This window comes from Pogona vitticeps, chromosome 4 (genome assembly GCF_051106095.1).
Source record: "Pogona vitticeps strain Pit_001003342236 chromosome 4, PviZW2.1, whole genome shotgun sequence".
In the NCBI taxonomy this organism is placed as follows: domain Eukaryota; kingdom Metazoa; phylum Chordata; class Lepidosauria; order Squamata; family Agamidae; genus Pogona; species Pogona vitticeps.
Window position 1 is genome coordinate 166,807,184 of NC_135786.1, and position 18,863 is coordinate 166,826,046.

Below are 18,863 nucleotides of genomic sequence, written 5' to 3' on the forward strand. Positions count from 1 at the left end.
TGGTACCTCTGGACATCAGGATCTGTGCTCAGAGGTTGAATTAGATCAAGACATGAAGCAGTAAAGATTACTAATGCTGGCTTTAAAAATCATCATTTGGGAGCATACAACCTGTGAATCTTATGTGTCCCTTCTTGATGGCACTTATTGCATTCCCAGGGAGGGTTTCCACCATCTCTTCTGTTGAGTTTACCACTGTGCCATGGTGCCATGTTTTTTAAAAATGTTTTTAGTGAGAATTGTGTTTCCTGGAAGCTTCCTTAAGAACAAGAAAAACACATCATTGTTTTGTATTGAAAAAAACATTACTCTTTTGCTGCCATCATGGTTTTTGGTGAATTTGACAGAGAAAGGATGCAGTTGCTGCACATTGAATGTGGCCTCCTGGCTTCCAGACCTTGCTAATTTTTGCCATAAATTTTGCAGTCTATCACCAAGTGAACGATTGGGTAACATTTTAAAGAAGTGCAAAATGTATGACATCGAAGAATTTCCCTTTTAAACTGGAATGAGATGAGCCTTCCCAAATGTAATTCATGTGTCAGGAATATATATATAAAATTCTGTACTCATACAAACTGTGCTCTTTTGCATTTATTAATTGTGTAGCTCAATACAAAATGGAAGATTAGCTCAAGAGATACGTCTCTTGTGCTGCCAAGGATATATTGATCGTAGCTAATGGAATCTTCATCAGAATGTTGTCTGTCTGGCACAGTGTGTGTTCATGACGTTAAAGAAACATAACATGTTAGCTAGTCAGAAGCTATCTTATTTCTAAAGGTTATCTGCTGGCTAGACTCTTCACTTTTGATGAGTTTCTCAACAGGAATGCTTGGGCATAAGCTTAGGTATGTGCAGATTGTATGCAATGCCTGACCAGGTCTTTGCTTCTGTATTTTTTTTTTCAGTGACTCTGATCAAGGTGGCATTCCTCAGCAAACCCAAAGCAGCCTAAACCATGTTTCCTCCACCTTCCTCAGCGACCCTGAACCACCTCAGTGATCTTGCTGGGATATGCAAAATTAAACTCTTTTAGCCAACAACATAACTGATTCATAAACTGGACATCAAAAGTACTGGGTACTCCTACCCACATTCTCGGTTCAGTTTATGATATCGCCTAAAAGCCTTACACTTGAGAAACATTCCCATTAGAGTTGATAGGAAGACTTTTTCAAGACAGAATGTAACATGAAGAACAGTTGGGTGAAAAGTATTCAACAGGGAATGCTTAACCCTCTCTTCTTGGGGCCACACTGTGATCCACCTGGAAATAACTCCCTCTGCTGCAATTAGATTAGAAAACGCTTCCCCTGTCTGTCCTGGCAGGCCTTTTTCAAAACCAATTACTGCCTGGGAGGGGATCTCTCTCTCATTCTCTCTCTTTCTCTTTATGAGCATGGCAACAGGAGTGTTAAAAGAATGGTATGGTTGAGTATAAATGCAGACTGATAAGTGGATGGGTACGAAAGGGGTGTGTCTATTGCTTTTGTCCCACCCAGTTTTCACCTTGGCCTCGCCCACAGCTGTCATACATGCCCTGAAAGATTAGCCACAAAGGAATGCAACCCTCAGAGAGAGAAAAAATCCCCGTCCCTGACGTATATGGAGTAGGTAGGCGGAATAAACAAAAGAATAGCAGAAATGATAATAACAGCAAAGCCAAATGACCGTTATTTGGCTGTGTTAATAAAATTTCTGTTATCTTCATTTATCTGTCTTGATTTGACTACATTTCTTACTAGAAACCTCTTCAGAGGGAGGATATCCTAGAACTGTACACTTCTTCACCTAGTAATTTTGATTGTTTTTATAGTAACCAGTTTGGAGAACTTAAATTAGATTATACATGGGATTTTTTTCCTTCAAACAGTTAAGTGGGGTCAAGAACCCATATTTTCAGCTGGATAATGTTTTTCCAAGAATCATGTCTTCTTTCCTTTTCTAGCTAAAGCTGCAAGGAGGAGTACTGTAAGGAGACAGTGTCGGTTAGATTGTTTATGTTATATATGTGTGGATGAAGTCAGTCTCTGAAAGCTGTCAGAAGGGTTAGGTGTCTGAACTATGCTCTATGTGTGGTTGCAGTTTCTTCCACTTGTGCTTCTGCATTTAGCTGCTGTCTTAAAGGTTGTAGGACATGCTTGCTACTTCCTGGACTTTTGGAGGGACCTTTCTGCTTCTCTTTTTAAGGCAAACTCCCCTCCCTCTGTCTTCAGTAGATTTTGTACTGGGTGAAATATAATGTGTGAAATGTAATGTTTGTCTTTGCCTGCCTTTTAATGTTGCTGCTGCACTGAAAGATTATAATAAAAATCTGATTGAGATGAGCATGTTTATTAACACGTTTCCTGCTGTTTTTGAATCTAAGGATGTACTTTTCCTTACCCAAGACAATCTGCATATTTTGTCATTATGATGCATGGTGGTTGTGATTGCTGTCTCCTAGCTGCAGTTCTTAAATCTTGGCTGATGATTAATTCTATGCCTGAGACAATTTTAAATGGCCTTTGCTCCAGTCACATAAATTTTGCACATCTCTAATAGCAATGGCATGCATTATAATATGGTACGTAGACAAGCTGATTTGCATAGACTAGTTTGCGACAGAGGAAAGTAAAGGATAAAAATAAGATACTCAGGAAAAAATTTCCTTGTCTTGATCATCAATCACTTCAGTGATTTTGAGAGTTTTAGTTATAAATGGTATTATAATCATGTGTTACGCTTACACTGTACTTTGGTCTGTTGTCTAAATACGAATCAGAGCTAAGGCTCAGTAGGGCTGAGTAGCATATAGTAAGATAAAGGTTCCCCTTGACATTTAGTCTAGTCGTGTCCAACTCAAGGGGGCGGTGCTCATCCCTGTCTCCAAGCCGTAGAGCCAGCATTTGTCCATAGACCATTTCCGTGGTCACATGGCCAGCGCGACTAGACACGGAATGCCATTACCTTCCCATCATGGTGGTACCTATTTATCTACTTGGATTTACATGCTTTCGAACTGCTAGGTTGACGGGAGCTGGGACAAGTGACGGGAGCTCACTCCGTCACGTGGATTCGATCTTATGACTGCTGGTCTTCTGCAGTCTTTGCCTGCCTAGCCACCACACCCCTGAGTAGTGTACCAAGGGAATTTTATTGTGCTTTGCTAAAGTTGGAGTCTTAAGTTCATTTATCTGAGAATAAAGTTCATTGATAGGACTGTGTTGTAAGTTGATGAATTAGACACGTCAAGGGAGCACCTTAACTTTTGTAGCCTTTTCAAGCTCTCTGCCTGTTCAGATATTCACACAGTAACTAATTGCATGAGTTGTCTCACATCTAGTTTGGCCCGTTCAGTCAGGAATGGAATCTTCTCAGAATAGAAAAAAATATTTTTTTTTGTTCTCCACTGTTTCCTTGCTGCTGTGTGGGACACTTATATTTGACCATTTGGAAGACATACTTAAATTGTCTCCTTCTCTCAGGTTCGTTGTCCTTAAATCACAGAAACTAGTTATATGTTTTTTACTATAGTAAAATATCTCAGCTTGCAAGACAATGTGAGGGAAAACTATATCTGATATGGCTTTACAGCTTTGCACAGCTTACACTCATTGAAGTCTTGTCAGTTAACAGATGCCATAGATATAGTTGTTAGGGAGGGCAGCCGAGTTGGCAGTTGACGGTACCAAAAGTGAACATGACTGCTATCTGCCACAATCAGCAACTACCAGTGCAACAGAAAGGAGTCTTTCAGAGTGGGCAAGTGTTATGGCCATCAGAGCACTTTTAAGGAACAATCAGTCATTTAGAATTGGGTGAAAGAGAGTCAGTAAATATAACACCAAATGACATACTCAAAGTAACCCTTTTTAGGACAATTCGGCCGAATCCAGCCGGGAACAATTTGGCTGTGTAGCCACACCCTTATATACTGTACTTGTTCCAGATTCTCAACTGCCTGCTTTGAAATGCCTCTGCTTCCTTAAACACAGCTTGTCCAGAAATCACCTGCTACTGTTGTTGTCTATTTCTGGTCTTTCCTCTTCTAGGCCTCTTCAGCCTATGAGTCCTCTTCTGAAGACCAAAAATTAATTTTTACAAGATCCTTCTCCTCCTAGGGGGAGCAAGAGGAAGCATTCATATATATACTTAACGACTAAACAAAAATATATTTGTTTAGTCGTTAAGTTGTGACCCCATGGACCAGATATTTTTTAATTGTTTCCAATTGGCATAGGGCTGAATTGAGTGGACAGTCAACCAATTCAGCACTGGATTATGAGAACTTTTTAATAATCTTTGCAAAAAATACACTTTTGCATCCTGTCTCTCTCCTTCCATGAGGAAGCAGTAGGAAGCTTCCAGTTTCCTGAAGACTGATCAGATGATTCTGAAGCAGTGATCACTCATGTTGGAATCAAACGAAAATGGTGTGATTTTTCCCACAGCAAAAAAGCAAGGTAGCCCTTTACAGGGACCCAAAAAGTTATGGGTAGGCAAGGATAATGAACAGGCCGGTTTGTACTTGCCTGTATGTTATGTGATTGTTGCAAAAAGAAACCAGCCTACCCCCGAATCTCACCACAACCTGGGACAAATCCCTGTTAGACCACACCCTAAGATACAATGTTCCAGACATAGCTCAAAAAGTCTCTTCAGAAGGATGTTCTCCTTGAAATGATCCATCTCATACATGAGGTGAAGGAATACTTCAGTACATAACATAAAATACTTCAATCCGGAAACCAAATCTGTCCTGTGAGTGTTGGCTATAGCAAGAGAGAGGGAAGAAATTGATCCTTTAAAAGTGTGGTGAACAAGTCAGAGTCTCAGTGGCTCCTATAACCCTTAGTAACAAGTGCAAATGAAGCAGAACATTTGACGTTCTCTTACAGAAGATTGTTCTGCAGTGTTTAGATTAATTTCATGTCTAAATATCAACCCTTTAATAAATATATTAACTAATTTTATAAAGTCCACCTCACTTGCTTGTCAATCTCATACATATACAGTGGTGCCTCGCTTAACGAGCGCACCGTATAACGATGAAATCGCATAGCGATCCGTTTTTTCGGATCGCTAATGCGATCGCTCAACGTTTTTTTAATGGGGAAAAATTCGCATTGCGAAGACCGGTAAGCGTTTCGCTTACCGATCTTCGCAAAACGACCCCCGACGATCAGCTGTTCGGCGGCCAAAATGGCCGCCGGAAGCCGTGAAATGGCCCAAAATGGCCACGCGCAGTGTTTTCCCGCCCTCGTTAAGCGAGGCGAGGGGGCGAAAATGGCTGCCGGCCATCCTGAAGCTTCGCTGAACGGTGAGTATTTGGCCCATTTGGAACGCATTAAACGATGTTTAATGCGTTCCAATGGAAATCCCTGCCCCGTTCAGCAATGCTTCAGCATAGCGAAGGTTAATCCGGAACGGATTAACCTCGCTATGCGAGGCACCACTGTACTGTTCAAAATAAAATAAGGGAAATGTTTATTTTAATGAATTTAAATGGTAGCAGTATATGTATTTTAAGGGAGAGGTCTCTGTGCTGCAAGGTCGGAAGACCAGCAGTCGTAAGATCAAATCCACGCGACAGAGTGAGCTCCCGTTGCTTGTCAAAGCTCCTGCTGGCCTAGCAGTTCAAAAGCATGTAAAGATGCAAGTAGATAAATAGGTAGCTCTAGAGTGTGGTGCTCATCCCCGTTTCCAAGCCGTAGAGCCAGCATGTGTCCGTAGACAGTTTCCGTGGTCACGTAGCCAGCACGACTAGACATGGAACGACATGGAACTTTTTGAATTCATTCCGTTCCATGTCTAGTTGTGCTGGCTACATGACCACGGAAACTGTCTACGGACACATGCTGGCTCTACGGCTTGGAAACAGGGATGAGCACCGCACTCTAGAGTTGGACACGACTGTACTAAATGTCATGGCGAACCTTTACCTTTACTATATTTTTTAAAAACAAGATGAGGTACATGTAGCATATAGATAAACTTGATGGCATGAAAATGGGATTTGATGCACTCTCTTTTTTTGCTGTTCTTATGTGCCATCAAGTTGCCTACAACTTATGGCGACCCTATGAATGAGTGATCTCCAAACTGTCCTGTCCTCAACAGCCATGCTCAGCTCCTGCAGATTCAAGCCTGTGGTTTCCTTTAGGGAGTCAATCTGTCTTGTATCTGGCCTTCCTCTTTTCTCTTAGCCTGCCACAAATCCTGGCACTTGGGCTCTTTCATGTAGTGTGCAGCACTAAATAGATCTACCATTGCATGCAAATAAAGGTGGGAATGATGGCTTATATCAGTTTCCTGGCAAGTGACCTATATAATACCTGTGTTTGCATGCATTGATTTGCAGCATTTACTACATGGAACATCAGGGCCTCAGAACAGAGTATGTTGTTTATACAGACCAAACCCAGCAACAACACATTTCTTCCCAGGCTGGATGCTTTGCCTTCGTTTCCTTGCCTTATGTCACTTCTAGCAACTGTCCTTGGTAATAAAGGCAAGTAACTGTTGTCAGGATGGATCCAGAACTTTTTGAATTCATTTTGTAATTAACTGAGACTTAGTCTCTGTTTTGTTCCCCGAGTACCCTGGCTCCTTGAAACTGGGGTCTCTGTGTTTGGTGTGACAACTGTTTCTAACATTTCCTTATATTCCTTTAGGTTTAATCATCAACACAGCAAGATAGAATGAAATCCAGAGCATACCTGAGTATAATTTTGACTGATAGTTACAGTGCAGTGCCATCAGTAGAGTACAATGCAACCAGAACTTCTTCTTGGTGGGTTCCCCCCCCCCTCATGTAGAGAACTCTCAGTTTTAATAGGACATGGTCAATGGGAAGATAGCTGTCAACCTGGAGTCATACCCTGTGTTTGTCATTACGACAGTTCATTATGTCTTGCGAAGTGACTAGTAAGTTGCTCTTCTTTTTTACTGGTATCAGGGAGGGTGGATTTTAGTAAACACTGGACTGTGTAGACCAGGAAGTGACTATCTTCTGACGTGTGTCTTTTTCTCTTTTGTGCAAGTCTTATTTATTACCCTCTGTTTTGGTCAGACATAAAACGTCTTTGATTCTGCTGAGCCTGTCCCTGACTCATATAGAGTAAAGCTCCTGTGGCTGTCTGTTGGCGTTTTTGTTTTGTTTTGTTTTGTTTCAAACCAGTAGTAAGGTCAGTGCCGTAGACATTTTGGGGGAGCTTGCACAATCTTCTTCAGGCAGATAACTGTACAGCATGTTCTCTTTGCTGACTTCAGTAAGAAAGGAATGATGACAAAGAAACCCTCGAGTAGTCTGAAGATGGACAGGCAGTTCTGAGCTGAAAGCATTCCTGATCACTATGTCGCACCATAGATTTTATCTGAGAGATAAGCAAACTCGAACGGTGGCCGGGCTGAGTGTGAACTTTTAGTGTAAAAACAAGCACATTTATTATGTCGATGTGGTGCATGACCAAGTTTTGAGTAAAGTCTCTCCTTTACTCCTATTTAAATTTTCAACTTCTTTTCAGGCATACTAGGAACCTCTAGAATATATCTGGGAGACATGCCTGTCTTATTGCACTTAAGACAGTGCAGTTTAAATAACTCTAACAGTTTAAATAGAACTGTTTTAAAGGCTAATCTAAGACATGTATTGCGGGACGTGGTGGTGCTGTGGGCTAAACCGCAGAAGCCTGTGCTGCAGGGTCAGAAGATCAAGCAGTCATAAGATCGAATCCACGCAACGGAGTGAGCGCCCATCGCTTGTCCCAGCTCCCGCCAACCTAGTGGTTCGAAAGCATGCAAATGCAAGAAGATCAATAGGGACCACCTCGGTGGGAAGGTAACAGCGTTCCGTGTCTAAGTCGCACTGGCCATGTGACCACGGAAGTTTGTCTTCGGACAAACGCTGGCTCTATGGCCTGGAAACGGGGATGAGCACCGCCCCCTAGAGTCGAACACGACTGGACAAAAATTGTCAAAGGGAACCTTTACCTTTACCTTTAAGACATGTATTAAATATTTTAAAATCCCAATTGATCTATAAAAGAGAGAAACAGCAAAAATAACAACAACCCAAACCCCTGTGTTTAAAATAATAACAGTTGATGTATGTGGAAAAAAATGTTCACTGTTTATTTTATGGATTTCAGGACTTCTATCTCAGGACTTTTATCTCACCTTTCCACAGATTTTTTTAAAAAAACTGTACAAGGTTAGTATTGTTTAAAAAACAAATCCTGCATAATAGCAATAATGTAAAATTATTTAAGCAACATAACAATTCCAAATATTCATTCATTTTATTATTGAATTTGTACCCCGCACCATCTGGCAACCAGGCCACTCTGGGCAGCTAACAACAGTATAAACAACAGTATTAAAAGACGATAAAAATAAATAAATCATTACAAGCCAAATAGACTAAATTAAAACAGACGACAATAAAAGTAGTAAAAAGGGTCATGGAGAGGATGACAAAAAGGATGGTAAACGGGAGGCCAATATCTTAATGGTCTGGGAAAGCCTGATGGAAGAGCCAAGTCTTCAATGCTCATTTAAACCCATCCAGCGAGGGTGCCAGGCAGATCTCAGTGGGCAGGTTGTTCCATAGGCGGGGGACAACCTCCAGGAAGGCCCAGTTTCTTGTTTTTTTCCTTCAGGATCAAGATCCTCAGCCGCCCTGCCTGTGAGGAATGGGTATTACAGACAGATCTGGCTGGGAGCAGGCGTTCTGATAGGTACCGAGGTTCTAAACCGTTTAGGGCTTTGAATGTTATCATCATAAACTTGAAGTCAATGCAGAAACGAACTGGTAGCCAATGAAGGGTGGCCAGAGTGGGGGAGATATGCTGGAATTTCTTCACCCCAGTAATTAATTTGGCAGCCAAATTTTGGACCAGCTGTAGTCTCCACATCAGCCTCAAGGGTAGCCCCACGTAGAGAGCACTGCAGTAGTCTATCCTTGAGATTACAAGGACATGAAATACAAGTAAAACCATTGGAAGGTTAAATGTCAGAGGTGAGGGCAAAACAAAAATCTCAACATAAAAAAATATCTTCAGGTTGTGACCCTTATCTGATTTGACCTCCTGCTTCCTTCGGGCTGTTCCACCCTAGTTTTGCTGATCTGTCTTCAGCCCTCTCTAGAATGTACTTTTGTTACACCTCTGCCTGACCCACAGTTTTGGCACTCAGCAGCTTGCCATGCATTCTTGCTGAAGCTGGACTAGATATTTTATGGACTCAAAGAACAGGGATAGCACATGTTTGACATGACTAGTTCTCTTCTGCCAAAGCCTAAACCTGAACACTTCCAGGACTTAAATGCAAGGGTTATTCTGTTTATGCAAATATTTTGTGGTTGTGGATAGCAACTCATTTTAAAATGAGTACGTTTTTTAAAGCTAACGTCGTAAAGTCTTCAACTTTGTCAAAGAATATATAAAGATTTTTTAAATTCCAGTGTATTTGTGTATTAGCATAGTGTTGCCTAGTTTTATCAAAATATATACATGCTGAGGAACTGACAGAGCCTTTTGCTGTGAAATGGTCATGGGGAGATCCATCTCTTATATGGGAACTATTTCATTAGAAAATGTGTTCAAATTTTACTGTCTTCTCCACTTTATGTTTTAGCTAGCAATATTATTCAGATCCACTATCTGTTAAAACACATTTTCATGTGAATACTTGAGGATGCAAAAATATGATTCTCATAACTTCTTGAGAAAATGATTCTTTGCCAGGCTGTATTTTGTTAACAGCTGAGGGAGAACTTCCTCCAAAGTGTATTCAAATGATTACTGTCTTGACCTAAAGCACCATCGTAGACAACTTCAGTGAGTCCACTTTTCTGCCACTAGGATCCTCTGGGGCGAAATGGACTGCCAAAAACAGAGAGGGAGGGGGAACCTAACCTAGAGACACGCAGAAACACCAGACCTAACTGTAAGTGGATTTCCAGCTTTGAAACATTGCTCTTTTTTGGTATTAAAACTACAGGGGTTCAGAAGCCTACTAAAAAAGTAAAACTGCTCCTTAGAGGTTTTTAGGAATGGCCACTCACCTCTCTCTCTCTCTCTCTCTCTCTCTCTCTGTGTGTGTAGTGTTTATGTAATGGAACATGATGGTGTCTGGTGCCGCAAAAATTGGTATAGGGCTGCACTTTGGCCATTCCTGGCTGGGAGGATCAATAATTTTTACATTACCATTGCTACAATATTGATATGAGTAGCAGCGGTATCAACATACACTAGCACCTATGTAGTGCTTGTATATGTCTGTAATTGTGCATCAGTGGAGTTGGATACTGTACCACTTTAACAATAGTGATTAGAGCAATAGGTAGACTGAGTTATTGTGGTATATTTTTGTCTTTGCTCAAGTGTTTCTTGAAGAGCAACGTCTGACTTGCATAGGGTCTGTAAGGCTGTGTGCATGAGCTTGCCTCCAGCCTTCGTGTCCGTCATGCCTCACCTTGCTGAGTCATCTTCATGACTTCATGCAGCTGAGGAAGGCCAGTGTGGAAGGGGAATTCAGGGTCCCTATGGTCAATGTTGTTCTGGAAGCTCCTGGAAGTAGCACAAAGGTCAGGAAGGTATAAGAAGATGAGGAGAGGCTAAAAGATACATTGTCCCAAGGAGAGGCACAGAATGAAAAGATAAGAACAACCTGACAGCCAGCAATTCAAGTCTTTCTGAGTGCTAATTTGAAACAGCTGGACACCAGAGAGAGGTTGGCTGAAAGCTATAAAGATGGGCTGCCAGCAGAGTTTTCGATGGAAATTTCAGGTCTGAACTGCTGTCCTGTCCTGCCTGTCCTGATTCTTGGAACCTGCAAAGAATGGATTGTTGATGGCCTTGCCTCTGCCTCTATTTGGATTGAAACAACAGCTTGAACCACAAACAATACTGGCCTGCTTTCTGAGTAAGGACTGGATTAAGATGATGCAACTCCAGCTTTCACTGCCTGGCACATAATATTGTCTTCTCAGTCTCTCACCTTCCTGAATTGAGCAGGTCCTAAAGGAAGCGGTTGTGGGGTTTTTGTTTTTGTTTTTTGTTTTGGCTGAATAGAAGATTGCCTGCAACTAGGGAGACTGTCCAATAACTGAAATTATCTAAGCTGTTTATAGGTACATATATAAAACACAAAGTGTCAATAAAAACAATGATCGTAAAGCAGCATGTGACAAAGCTGAAAGTAAACCCAGTAGCAGAGTGGTTTAGATGCAGTACAGTAGTTCCTAAAGTAGATGATAAAACAAAGTCCAGCTTGGTATAGGAAAGACTGTAATGGGTGAGCATGTTTTGTGGACAGTATTTCATAAGTGTGGTGCCACCATTGACAAGACTCTCTCTCTCTCATTTGAAAGTGCCACTCATTTGGCAAAGGTACCCAAAGGATTGTCTCACGTTGTGGCTTTGGTTCTGAGTAGATGAATACATGCAGAAACCATCTTTAGAACTTCCCACTTAACACAGGCAGATTGGAGTGAGATAGGTGGAGAAGGGGCCTTGTGGCTGTAGCTTACTGCTTTCCCCTTTGCCATATTTAGGTCCTGTTCTTTCCCAAGGGAGGTCGGAGTTACACTGAATTTGCCCTTTTAAAAAGTATCTAGTTAGACTGGGAGGAGATGGTGCACTGGGGGGGGTCACTCGTAGACTGAGCTTCATAGCCTTTGGAATATAACATTTGGGTAAAGCACTAACTTTGTAATAGTGCTTTTAAATGTTTGACCCCCATATGTTTTGGACTTAAACTTTCAGAAGCCTCAGCCACCATGGCCAATGACCAGGGATTTTGAGAGCAGAAATCTAAAACCTCTGAAGGGCCAAGTGTTCATCCCTGTGTCTCACCACATTGACTTTAATGTTTGTGCTCCTAGAATAGTTCAGTGGAGCATTTTTTTATATATACGTTATAAATAATTGGAGGAATATATACTTGCATGTCTAGCATAGACTAGCCAGGTTTTATACATACATTCAGCTATTGAGCTGCATCTCCATTAAAATGTGTTTTGTCTTCTGTGGTACCTTTTTCAATGGGTAATTTTAAATTACTCTCTGTGGAGATGTTCTCAGTGTCAATCTGCCTATCAATCCTTCTGTCTGAACGCAGAAGTATTTGATTAGTGTGTTTAAAGCAATAAAGATGTCTGCAACAGTGTCATAGTGATTGATACTAATTATCAGGCTTTATGTGGCTTCTTCAGTTTGGCCACTTCCCTTGCAGATTGCAATTTTATCGTTAAAATAATGCCCTGCTGTCCACAGACTAGGTCATAAATTGTGGACTATCTTTCTTTAATGATTCTATATCCAGTGGTAGAATCCCAATAACCTTCATTATCTTTGCTCAGAGAAGTCAGTGAGTTCCATGGTGAGTGAGTAATGGATTTGTAAAGGCCACAGAAGACTGCCTGGGATCACGTCAGGGGTTATCTTGATAGTGCTTCTGGTGCATTAGAATAAGCAGAAACATTAGGCAGGCACTTGCAGATAACAGATGATTTTCATTTGGTGTCTCTTCCTTTCCTGATATTACTGTAAAGAGAAGTCACTGCTCTTGAATAGGTCAGTCCACTGCAGAAGATATAGGGCTTGTATGAAATAAAGTAGGTAAAATGTTATGACATTTTTATGTTGATCACATTTGGCACAACCCGTTGCAATATAAACAATTTTGCTTGAAATATACATTCTTACACTGGCAGCATTGGGTATTACTGGCCTAGTAATTATTATCTGTAATTCTTTTGATTTACCTACAATAGCAGAGAGATTTTTTTTGAAGAAAACAGTATTTTATAAAGTAAAAATATAGAAATTATATTCAAGGTATTTTGTAAATGCACATATTTCATGAAAAATACATCAAATATGCTTTTAAACCACTATTAAATTGGATATAGCAGTAGGCAATTGAAGATTATAGAGTCATAAAGTAATGAAGTTGGAAGGGGCCTAAAAGGCCAATTTTTACTCCTTCATATAAATGTAGCCTGGCTTTCTGTATGATATGTTTTGGGTACAGATTGGACAGACAAGGAGATGAAATGCACCTTTGCCTGACACGTTTGCCCATAGGAAACCATTCTGTCTCTCCATATTCTGCACTAATGGTAGCTTCTTACATTAGTTATTCTTAGTTACACATCAAGACAATCAAGTGCTGAGATACATCCATTTCTTTCAGAATCACCCATAGTTTACAGGACACTAACATAATAGACAACAATTTGAAAACACTAAACATAAAAGCTATATGAAAATCAATACTTTGGCCATTGCATGAGAAGAGAAATCTCTCCAGAAAAGACCCTGATGTTGGGAAAGAGTGAAGGCAAGAGGAGAAGGGGATGAGAGAGAATGAGATGGTTGGACAGTGTCATCAAAGCCACCAACATGAATTTGACCCAACTCTGGGAGGCAGTGGAAGACAGGAGAGCCTGGCGTGCTCTGGTCCATGGGGTCATGAAGAGTCAGACATGACATAACGACTAAACAACAACAAAACATACTGTGTTAGATCTCATGATCTACACAGTCAAAGGTTTTGCTATAGTATTTAAAGCATAGACTGGCCTTACAAAATTATTAATACTACTAATGAAACAAAGACTCTGGATTCTTATTGAGCATCTGACTGACCACTGTTGGAAGCTGGATGCTCAGTAGATCAGACCTCTTATGTTTTGGTATCCAGTGCGCTTGGCAAACTTGTAAATTTCAGGTATAGAAGGAATAATGCACTATTATTGAAGCCAAACAGGACAGGTCTCCTAGACTAAAGCAGGCAGATGCAAATCTTTATAGGGGTCGGTGAGCATCATCTGACACAGTCTGGCCTATAGCTGAGTGACGACACACAGCTAGATTGCCTTTTGACATTTTCCATCAACCGTTGTGAAAGGAAGTCCTGAGGCCGCTAGCAAAGTAAATGAATAGCTTGCAAGGTAACCATAATGAAGTTTCTTTCCCAGAGTGATGTTGCTTTCTTCTTAAGCCTATCATTTGGTTCTTTAGGCACCAGACCCACAAGTTTTAATGGCGAGACATGGGACTTGAGCATTTGTCTATTAAGGATGTCATTACTGATTCCAGAAGCCCTAGTTACTGCCAATTTATATAAAAAGTCACCATGGATTCTAGCTTAAAAATAAGTTTATTTTATGTATGTAGCAACAAAAAATTAATATGTACTGTCCAGCAGTCTCAAAGACTTTCAAAACACTCAGATAACCAAACATTTAGATAAGCTGGCCTGATATTTACATAGGATTATGTTGCTATTATTAGTCATTTATGGAGCACTTTCTTAGCATGCCAAGTGATTTACAGTCCTTATCAGCTCCTTCCTCCCAGCAGCCTTATGAAGATCATTATTATTCCTGTTTTTACAGATGGGGAGCTGGGTTTGAGAGATAGAGACTTGCCTAAAGCCACCCAGGGAGTCCCTTGCTGTGCTTGGATTTGAAATTGAGTTTCCCAAGTTGATTTTCAAAGCTTGGTCCTCTGGATTATGCTGACAGGCCCAGGGGCAAAAAAATGGATTCAGATTATTAGTTTTGAAAACCTGTGAGAAAGCTGCAGTGTGTGTCTCAGCAGATACATGCAGTCCTCCCACTCCTGGAAATCTTCTGTGCTTGGTGTCCAAATTATTGATCAGGAAACACACAATATTTGTTGGGGCTGTTGCTTCTTCACCCTACTGATTTGTCCATCTGAAAGGAATGCACATGCATTTTGTCTACAGTGTTCGGTGTATAAAAGCACACAGAGATCTTTTATGTTCTTCTCCTCCCCTTTTTAATTATCTGGCATAGTACAGACAAGATAATACCAGCTGTGTTGAGCTATTCACAGAACCCTGCTCACTGAAAAGGACAATAATGCTAGGAAAACTTAAAGGCAGTTGGAAAAGAAGATGGCATAATGTGATGGACTGATTCAATAAAAGAAGTCTTAGACTTGAGTGTGAGAGAACTGAGCTGAGCTGTTAATGAGAGGACATTTTGGAAGTCCTTAATTCATAGGGTCAATACAGATCACAACAACAACATAACACATTTTTAATAACTTAAGATACACAACTTTAATAATTCATATCCCGTCATCTATATATTTATAGATAATTATATCCAAGCATCCTTTTTAATTTTTTCTTGTATGACATCCCTAAAAAACTGAATCTTTTGTTCACAGGCATCTGGAGTGTTGGTTCCAATACAGTGGGGTCTTGACTTGAGAACTTAATCTGTATTGGAAGGCGGTTCTCAAGTCAAAAAGTCTGTAAGTCAAGTCTCCATTGACCTACAGTGCATTGAAAACCGATTAATCCCGTAACAGGCCGTTTTTGTTCCATTTTGGTTTTTTTCTGGTCTGTAAGTCAAATCTCAGTCTGCAAGTCAAACCTAAATTTTGCGGCCAGAGAAGTCTGTAACTCAAAAAGTCTGTAAGTCAAGCCGTCTGTAAGTCAAGGGTCCACTGTATTTTAAAGTTACCCTTTACCTCTGCATCCAGCTGGTCACAGAAGACTGGTCTCACATGAACATGATCTTGGAGGAGCATGCTTGGAACACTGGGCAAAGAGATTTTCTAGTTTTAGAACACTCTAAGGACAGGATAAAAGCCATTATGGATCTGACCAAAGTACTGTACTGCGTAGTGCAACATCTTGTTTCCCATATGGTTAACCAAGTACCTATTGTGGAAATTTGGTAATTTTCTTTTTTATAATTAGCAGAGCATAAAAATACGAACAGTTCCTGCAGCACATAAGAGAGGATAGCAAAAATATCTCAGCTTCCACACTGCCCTTTCTGTTCTCACTAGCTCTTTTTGTATAAAGGGGGGAAATGGCTGTACAAGTAAATTAAAGGGAAAAAAAATACAGTTTATCTTCAGTTACAACGAGAAGAATGAAAGGATAAAAAGAAAGAAACCCCAGCTTTCAACCATGGGGGAGGTTAGGTCCGCCATTGCAACTGCATGGGAGAGGGCAAGAACACAGGTTTACATGTGTGCTCTCTCCAATGGTCAGGGAAGAAGAGAGGCAGGCAAACAAACAAGCAGGAAGTTGGGAGAGGGAAAACTCAAGCATGGGGAAAGAAGGACTTTGCTCGTTGATTACTGGGGAAAAGAGGTAGTCACTAGTCAAAGCTCTCTCCCGCTAATATCCAGTGTTAATCGCATGTGTTGCTGTTATTGCAACCCAATCATTATCATCATGTGCTGTCAAGCCAATTCTGACTTAATGGCAATATTCTTCAGGGTTTTCCAGATAGAGAGTACTAAAAAGTGGTTTAGCATTCCCCTTTTCTGTGGGCGCACTGAGATTGTGAAGCTTGCCCAAGGCCATGCAAGCTGGCTCTACTCTCATGAGGCAACAGAAAACTCCTAAGTAGGACATAACCACAACAGCATTCTGCTGTCCATGTTTCTAAATTCAGAGGCTGCTTCTGATCCTGCAGGTAATATTTAGCATTTGGGAGTGGCACTTTTTCAATCACTGTAATCTCCCTGATTTTTTCTAATACTTTTGAAAAATCATCTGCCTTGGCAGCTATCACCATCCTGTTTATATAAGTAGCCATGCAATATTTCTAGAAGGCTTTCTTCTGACATTATACTGCTTGTGTGAATAATCACCATGTAAGCTGCTAAATGCATAACATACTGTTTTATGAAACCTAATGTATGGATTTATGGAATGGTTCAGACTATAAACTGTGTAAAATTTGGTCATGCTCCATTGCCTTCCAAATAGAATTAGTTTACTTCAAACAGTATGCAACTGTTTGATCTGTAGGAGCAGCTGAAAATATATACAGTACTTGTTTTGTAGAAGTAACTTGTCTCAAGCCAGAAAAAGATGCTTTGCTTCACAATAATTGTCTCTGTGTGTATTCTGCAGCAGTTTTAGTTTAGTCATAGACACCTTATTTTCTCTTTCTTTAAAATATTGTTTTACTTCAAAAAATGTCTAAACTACATTCCAGAGCATGTATAACAGATACAACAATTACAGAAGCAAAATACAATACAGGATAATAGCCTACGCGTTAGTAACAGGCTAAAATGTGACAAAGGTAGGGTGAAGCCCATGGTGGGATGGAGGAGGGCAGAAATTTGTTTGTAAACCCACCAAGGTTTTCCATTCTTGTTTTCCGTCTAAAGTACTTAACTATGATTTGCACTTGCCATATAAACCAGAATTAGAAACCAGACTGTAATGTTTCAGGTATGAGCAAATTATGGTTTACACTAAACAGAACATTATACTGTAGGTGGAATTTGTATTATTCAGCTAAAACAGGGGATGGAGAGTCCAATTCTAAGATTTCACATCAAACAAAGTCAGCTGAGGTTTTTCCTATTAAGTTCTTAAATCTAGAATAGATTATAGTGGGATCCATAGTAGTTTGTGGTTCTCAAAGAGAGCTGTTTTTCAATAATTTTTTTTTACTCTCTGTCACTCATTTCTTAATAGTATATTATTTTGTGCCTTTTCCCAAACTCTTGCAAAATGGAGGACAACCCTATAGCTAAGTGTACCTTTTTTGTCATTTAGTTCTCCCATTCCTATTTTTAAATGCTGAACTTAACAACATAGTACTTCATTGTTTGACTGAAGAGGGTGGTGTTTATTCTTTCTCAATTTGATTGTTTTATTTGTTGTTTTTGACAAGCTCAGAAATAAAAGCTGATATGTAATACATGAGAGGAATGTTTTTTAATGTAGACTGCTATTTAAAATCTCCAAGGCTTTCAAAAGCTTTCCTGCAGCTAATTAAGATAAGGTCATCATTTCAACTTATACCAAGAAATGCAGTTTGAATGTTGCTTAAGAACTGTACAAATTCTATTCCAATACAAAAAAAGTTTTTTTTTCCCTCAGTAATTTAGGTCCAGATAATATCACCAGAATCTGTAGTACAGCCAGAATCCATATATCCTGAAATTTAATTCAGATAAGGTGGAAATACTGAGGTAGTATCTTGCCTGTTTTGAAGGAATTGTATTCTCCCAGATGCAACAAGCTTTGCATTTCAGTGGTACTGCAGAACACGGTTGTTACTTTTAGACATGCAAGTTATGGCAATAATAGGAGTATGTTGACCCATTTTATCTGGCTTTCTCACTTTGCCTTTTCCTGAATAAATCAGACCTGGCTAGAGTCACTAATGTCCTAGTTACTTCAGGCTTGATCACTGTAATGCCTTCTGTGTGGCATTGCTCTTGAAGACAGACTACAAATGTTAATCCCAAATGCGGGGGCTACCAGAAAGGACTGAATTATGACGTTTCATGTCAATCTAACTGGCTGCAATTTGTTTCCATGCTTAATTTAAGGTGCTGAATATTAGCCTTCAAAACTCTAAACAGGACCGCGACCTGGGTGTCTCAGGAAATCCCTCTTTTTGTACGTGTAATGAGCATCCTTAAATTAGATGTAACAAGCCTGCTTGAGATCTCCATTCAGGTTTTGATGTCCACTTTCTTGTCTCTCTTCTGACAGAAATTCACTGGTGGGAAGAAGGAAAAGGGCCTTTTCCATCATGACAATCTGTTTATGGAATCGTCAGAAATTGTAGCTACTGAGTGGTGTCAGGAACTGCATGCAACCTCATGTCATGAATCAGTGAGCCTCAGGTGGCAGTTATTCTGCAAACAGTTTTCCAGATCGGGCCGAGTTCCACTTACTCAGACTGGCCAATGGGTCATCCATCTGGGCAGGAAGGAAGAGGGTGAACTTCAAGATGGAGTTAAATGTTGCTAAAACAAGAAGTAAGTTCTCTAAGGTGTGTTTTGTTCCTTGCTCTCTCTTTTTGGCTTGTTCTTTTACCTCGGTTCTAGCCCTGCTACCCCATA

General features: G+C 40.3%; 1 protein-coding gene across 14 annotated transcripts in view; it reads left to right on the plus strand.

Annotated features, from left to right (window-relative positions):
* LOC110072917 (uncharacterized) overlaps positions 1-18,863 on the plus strand; it is a 303,684-nt gene that overhangs the window by 274,708 nt on the left and 10,113 nt on the right. For 7 of the 14 annotated variants that reach the window (XR_013545230.1, XR_013545233.1, XR_013545232.1 and 4 more), the window contains one exon: positions 18,511-18,779. The gene's annotated coding sequence lies outside the window, so the exon portion shown is untranslated. Of the gene's footprint in view, positions 1-7,627; positions 8,198-9,848; positions 9,934-10,804; positions 10,912-18,510; position 18,863 lie in introns of those variants that run through there. The other 7 variants (XR_013545231.1, XR_012086775.2, XR_013545238.1 and 4 more) reach the window with 4 other exon arrangements.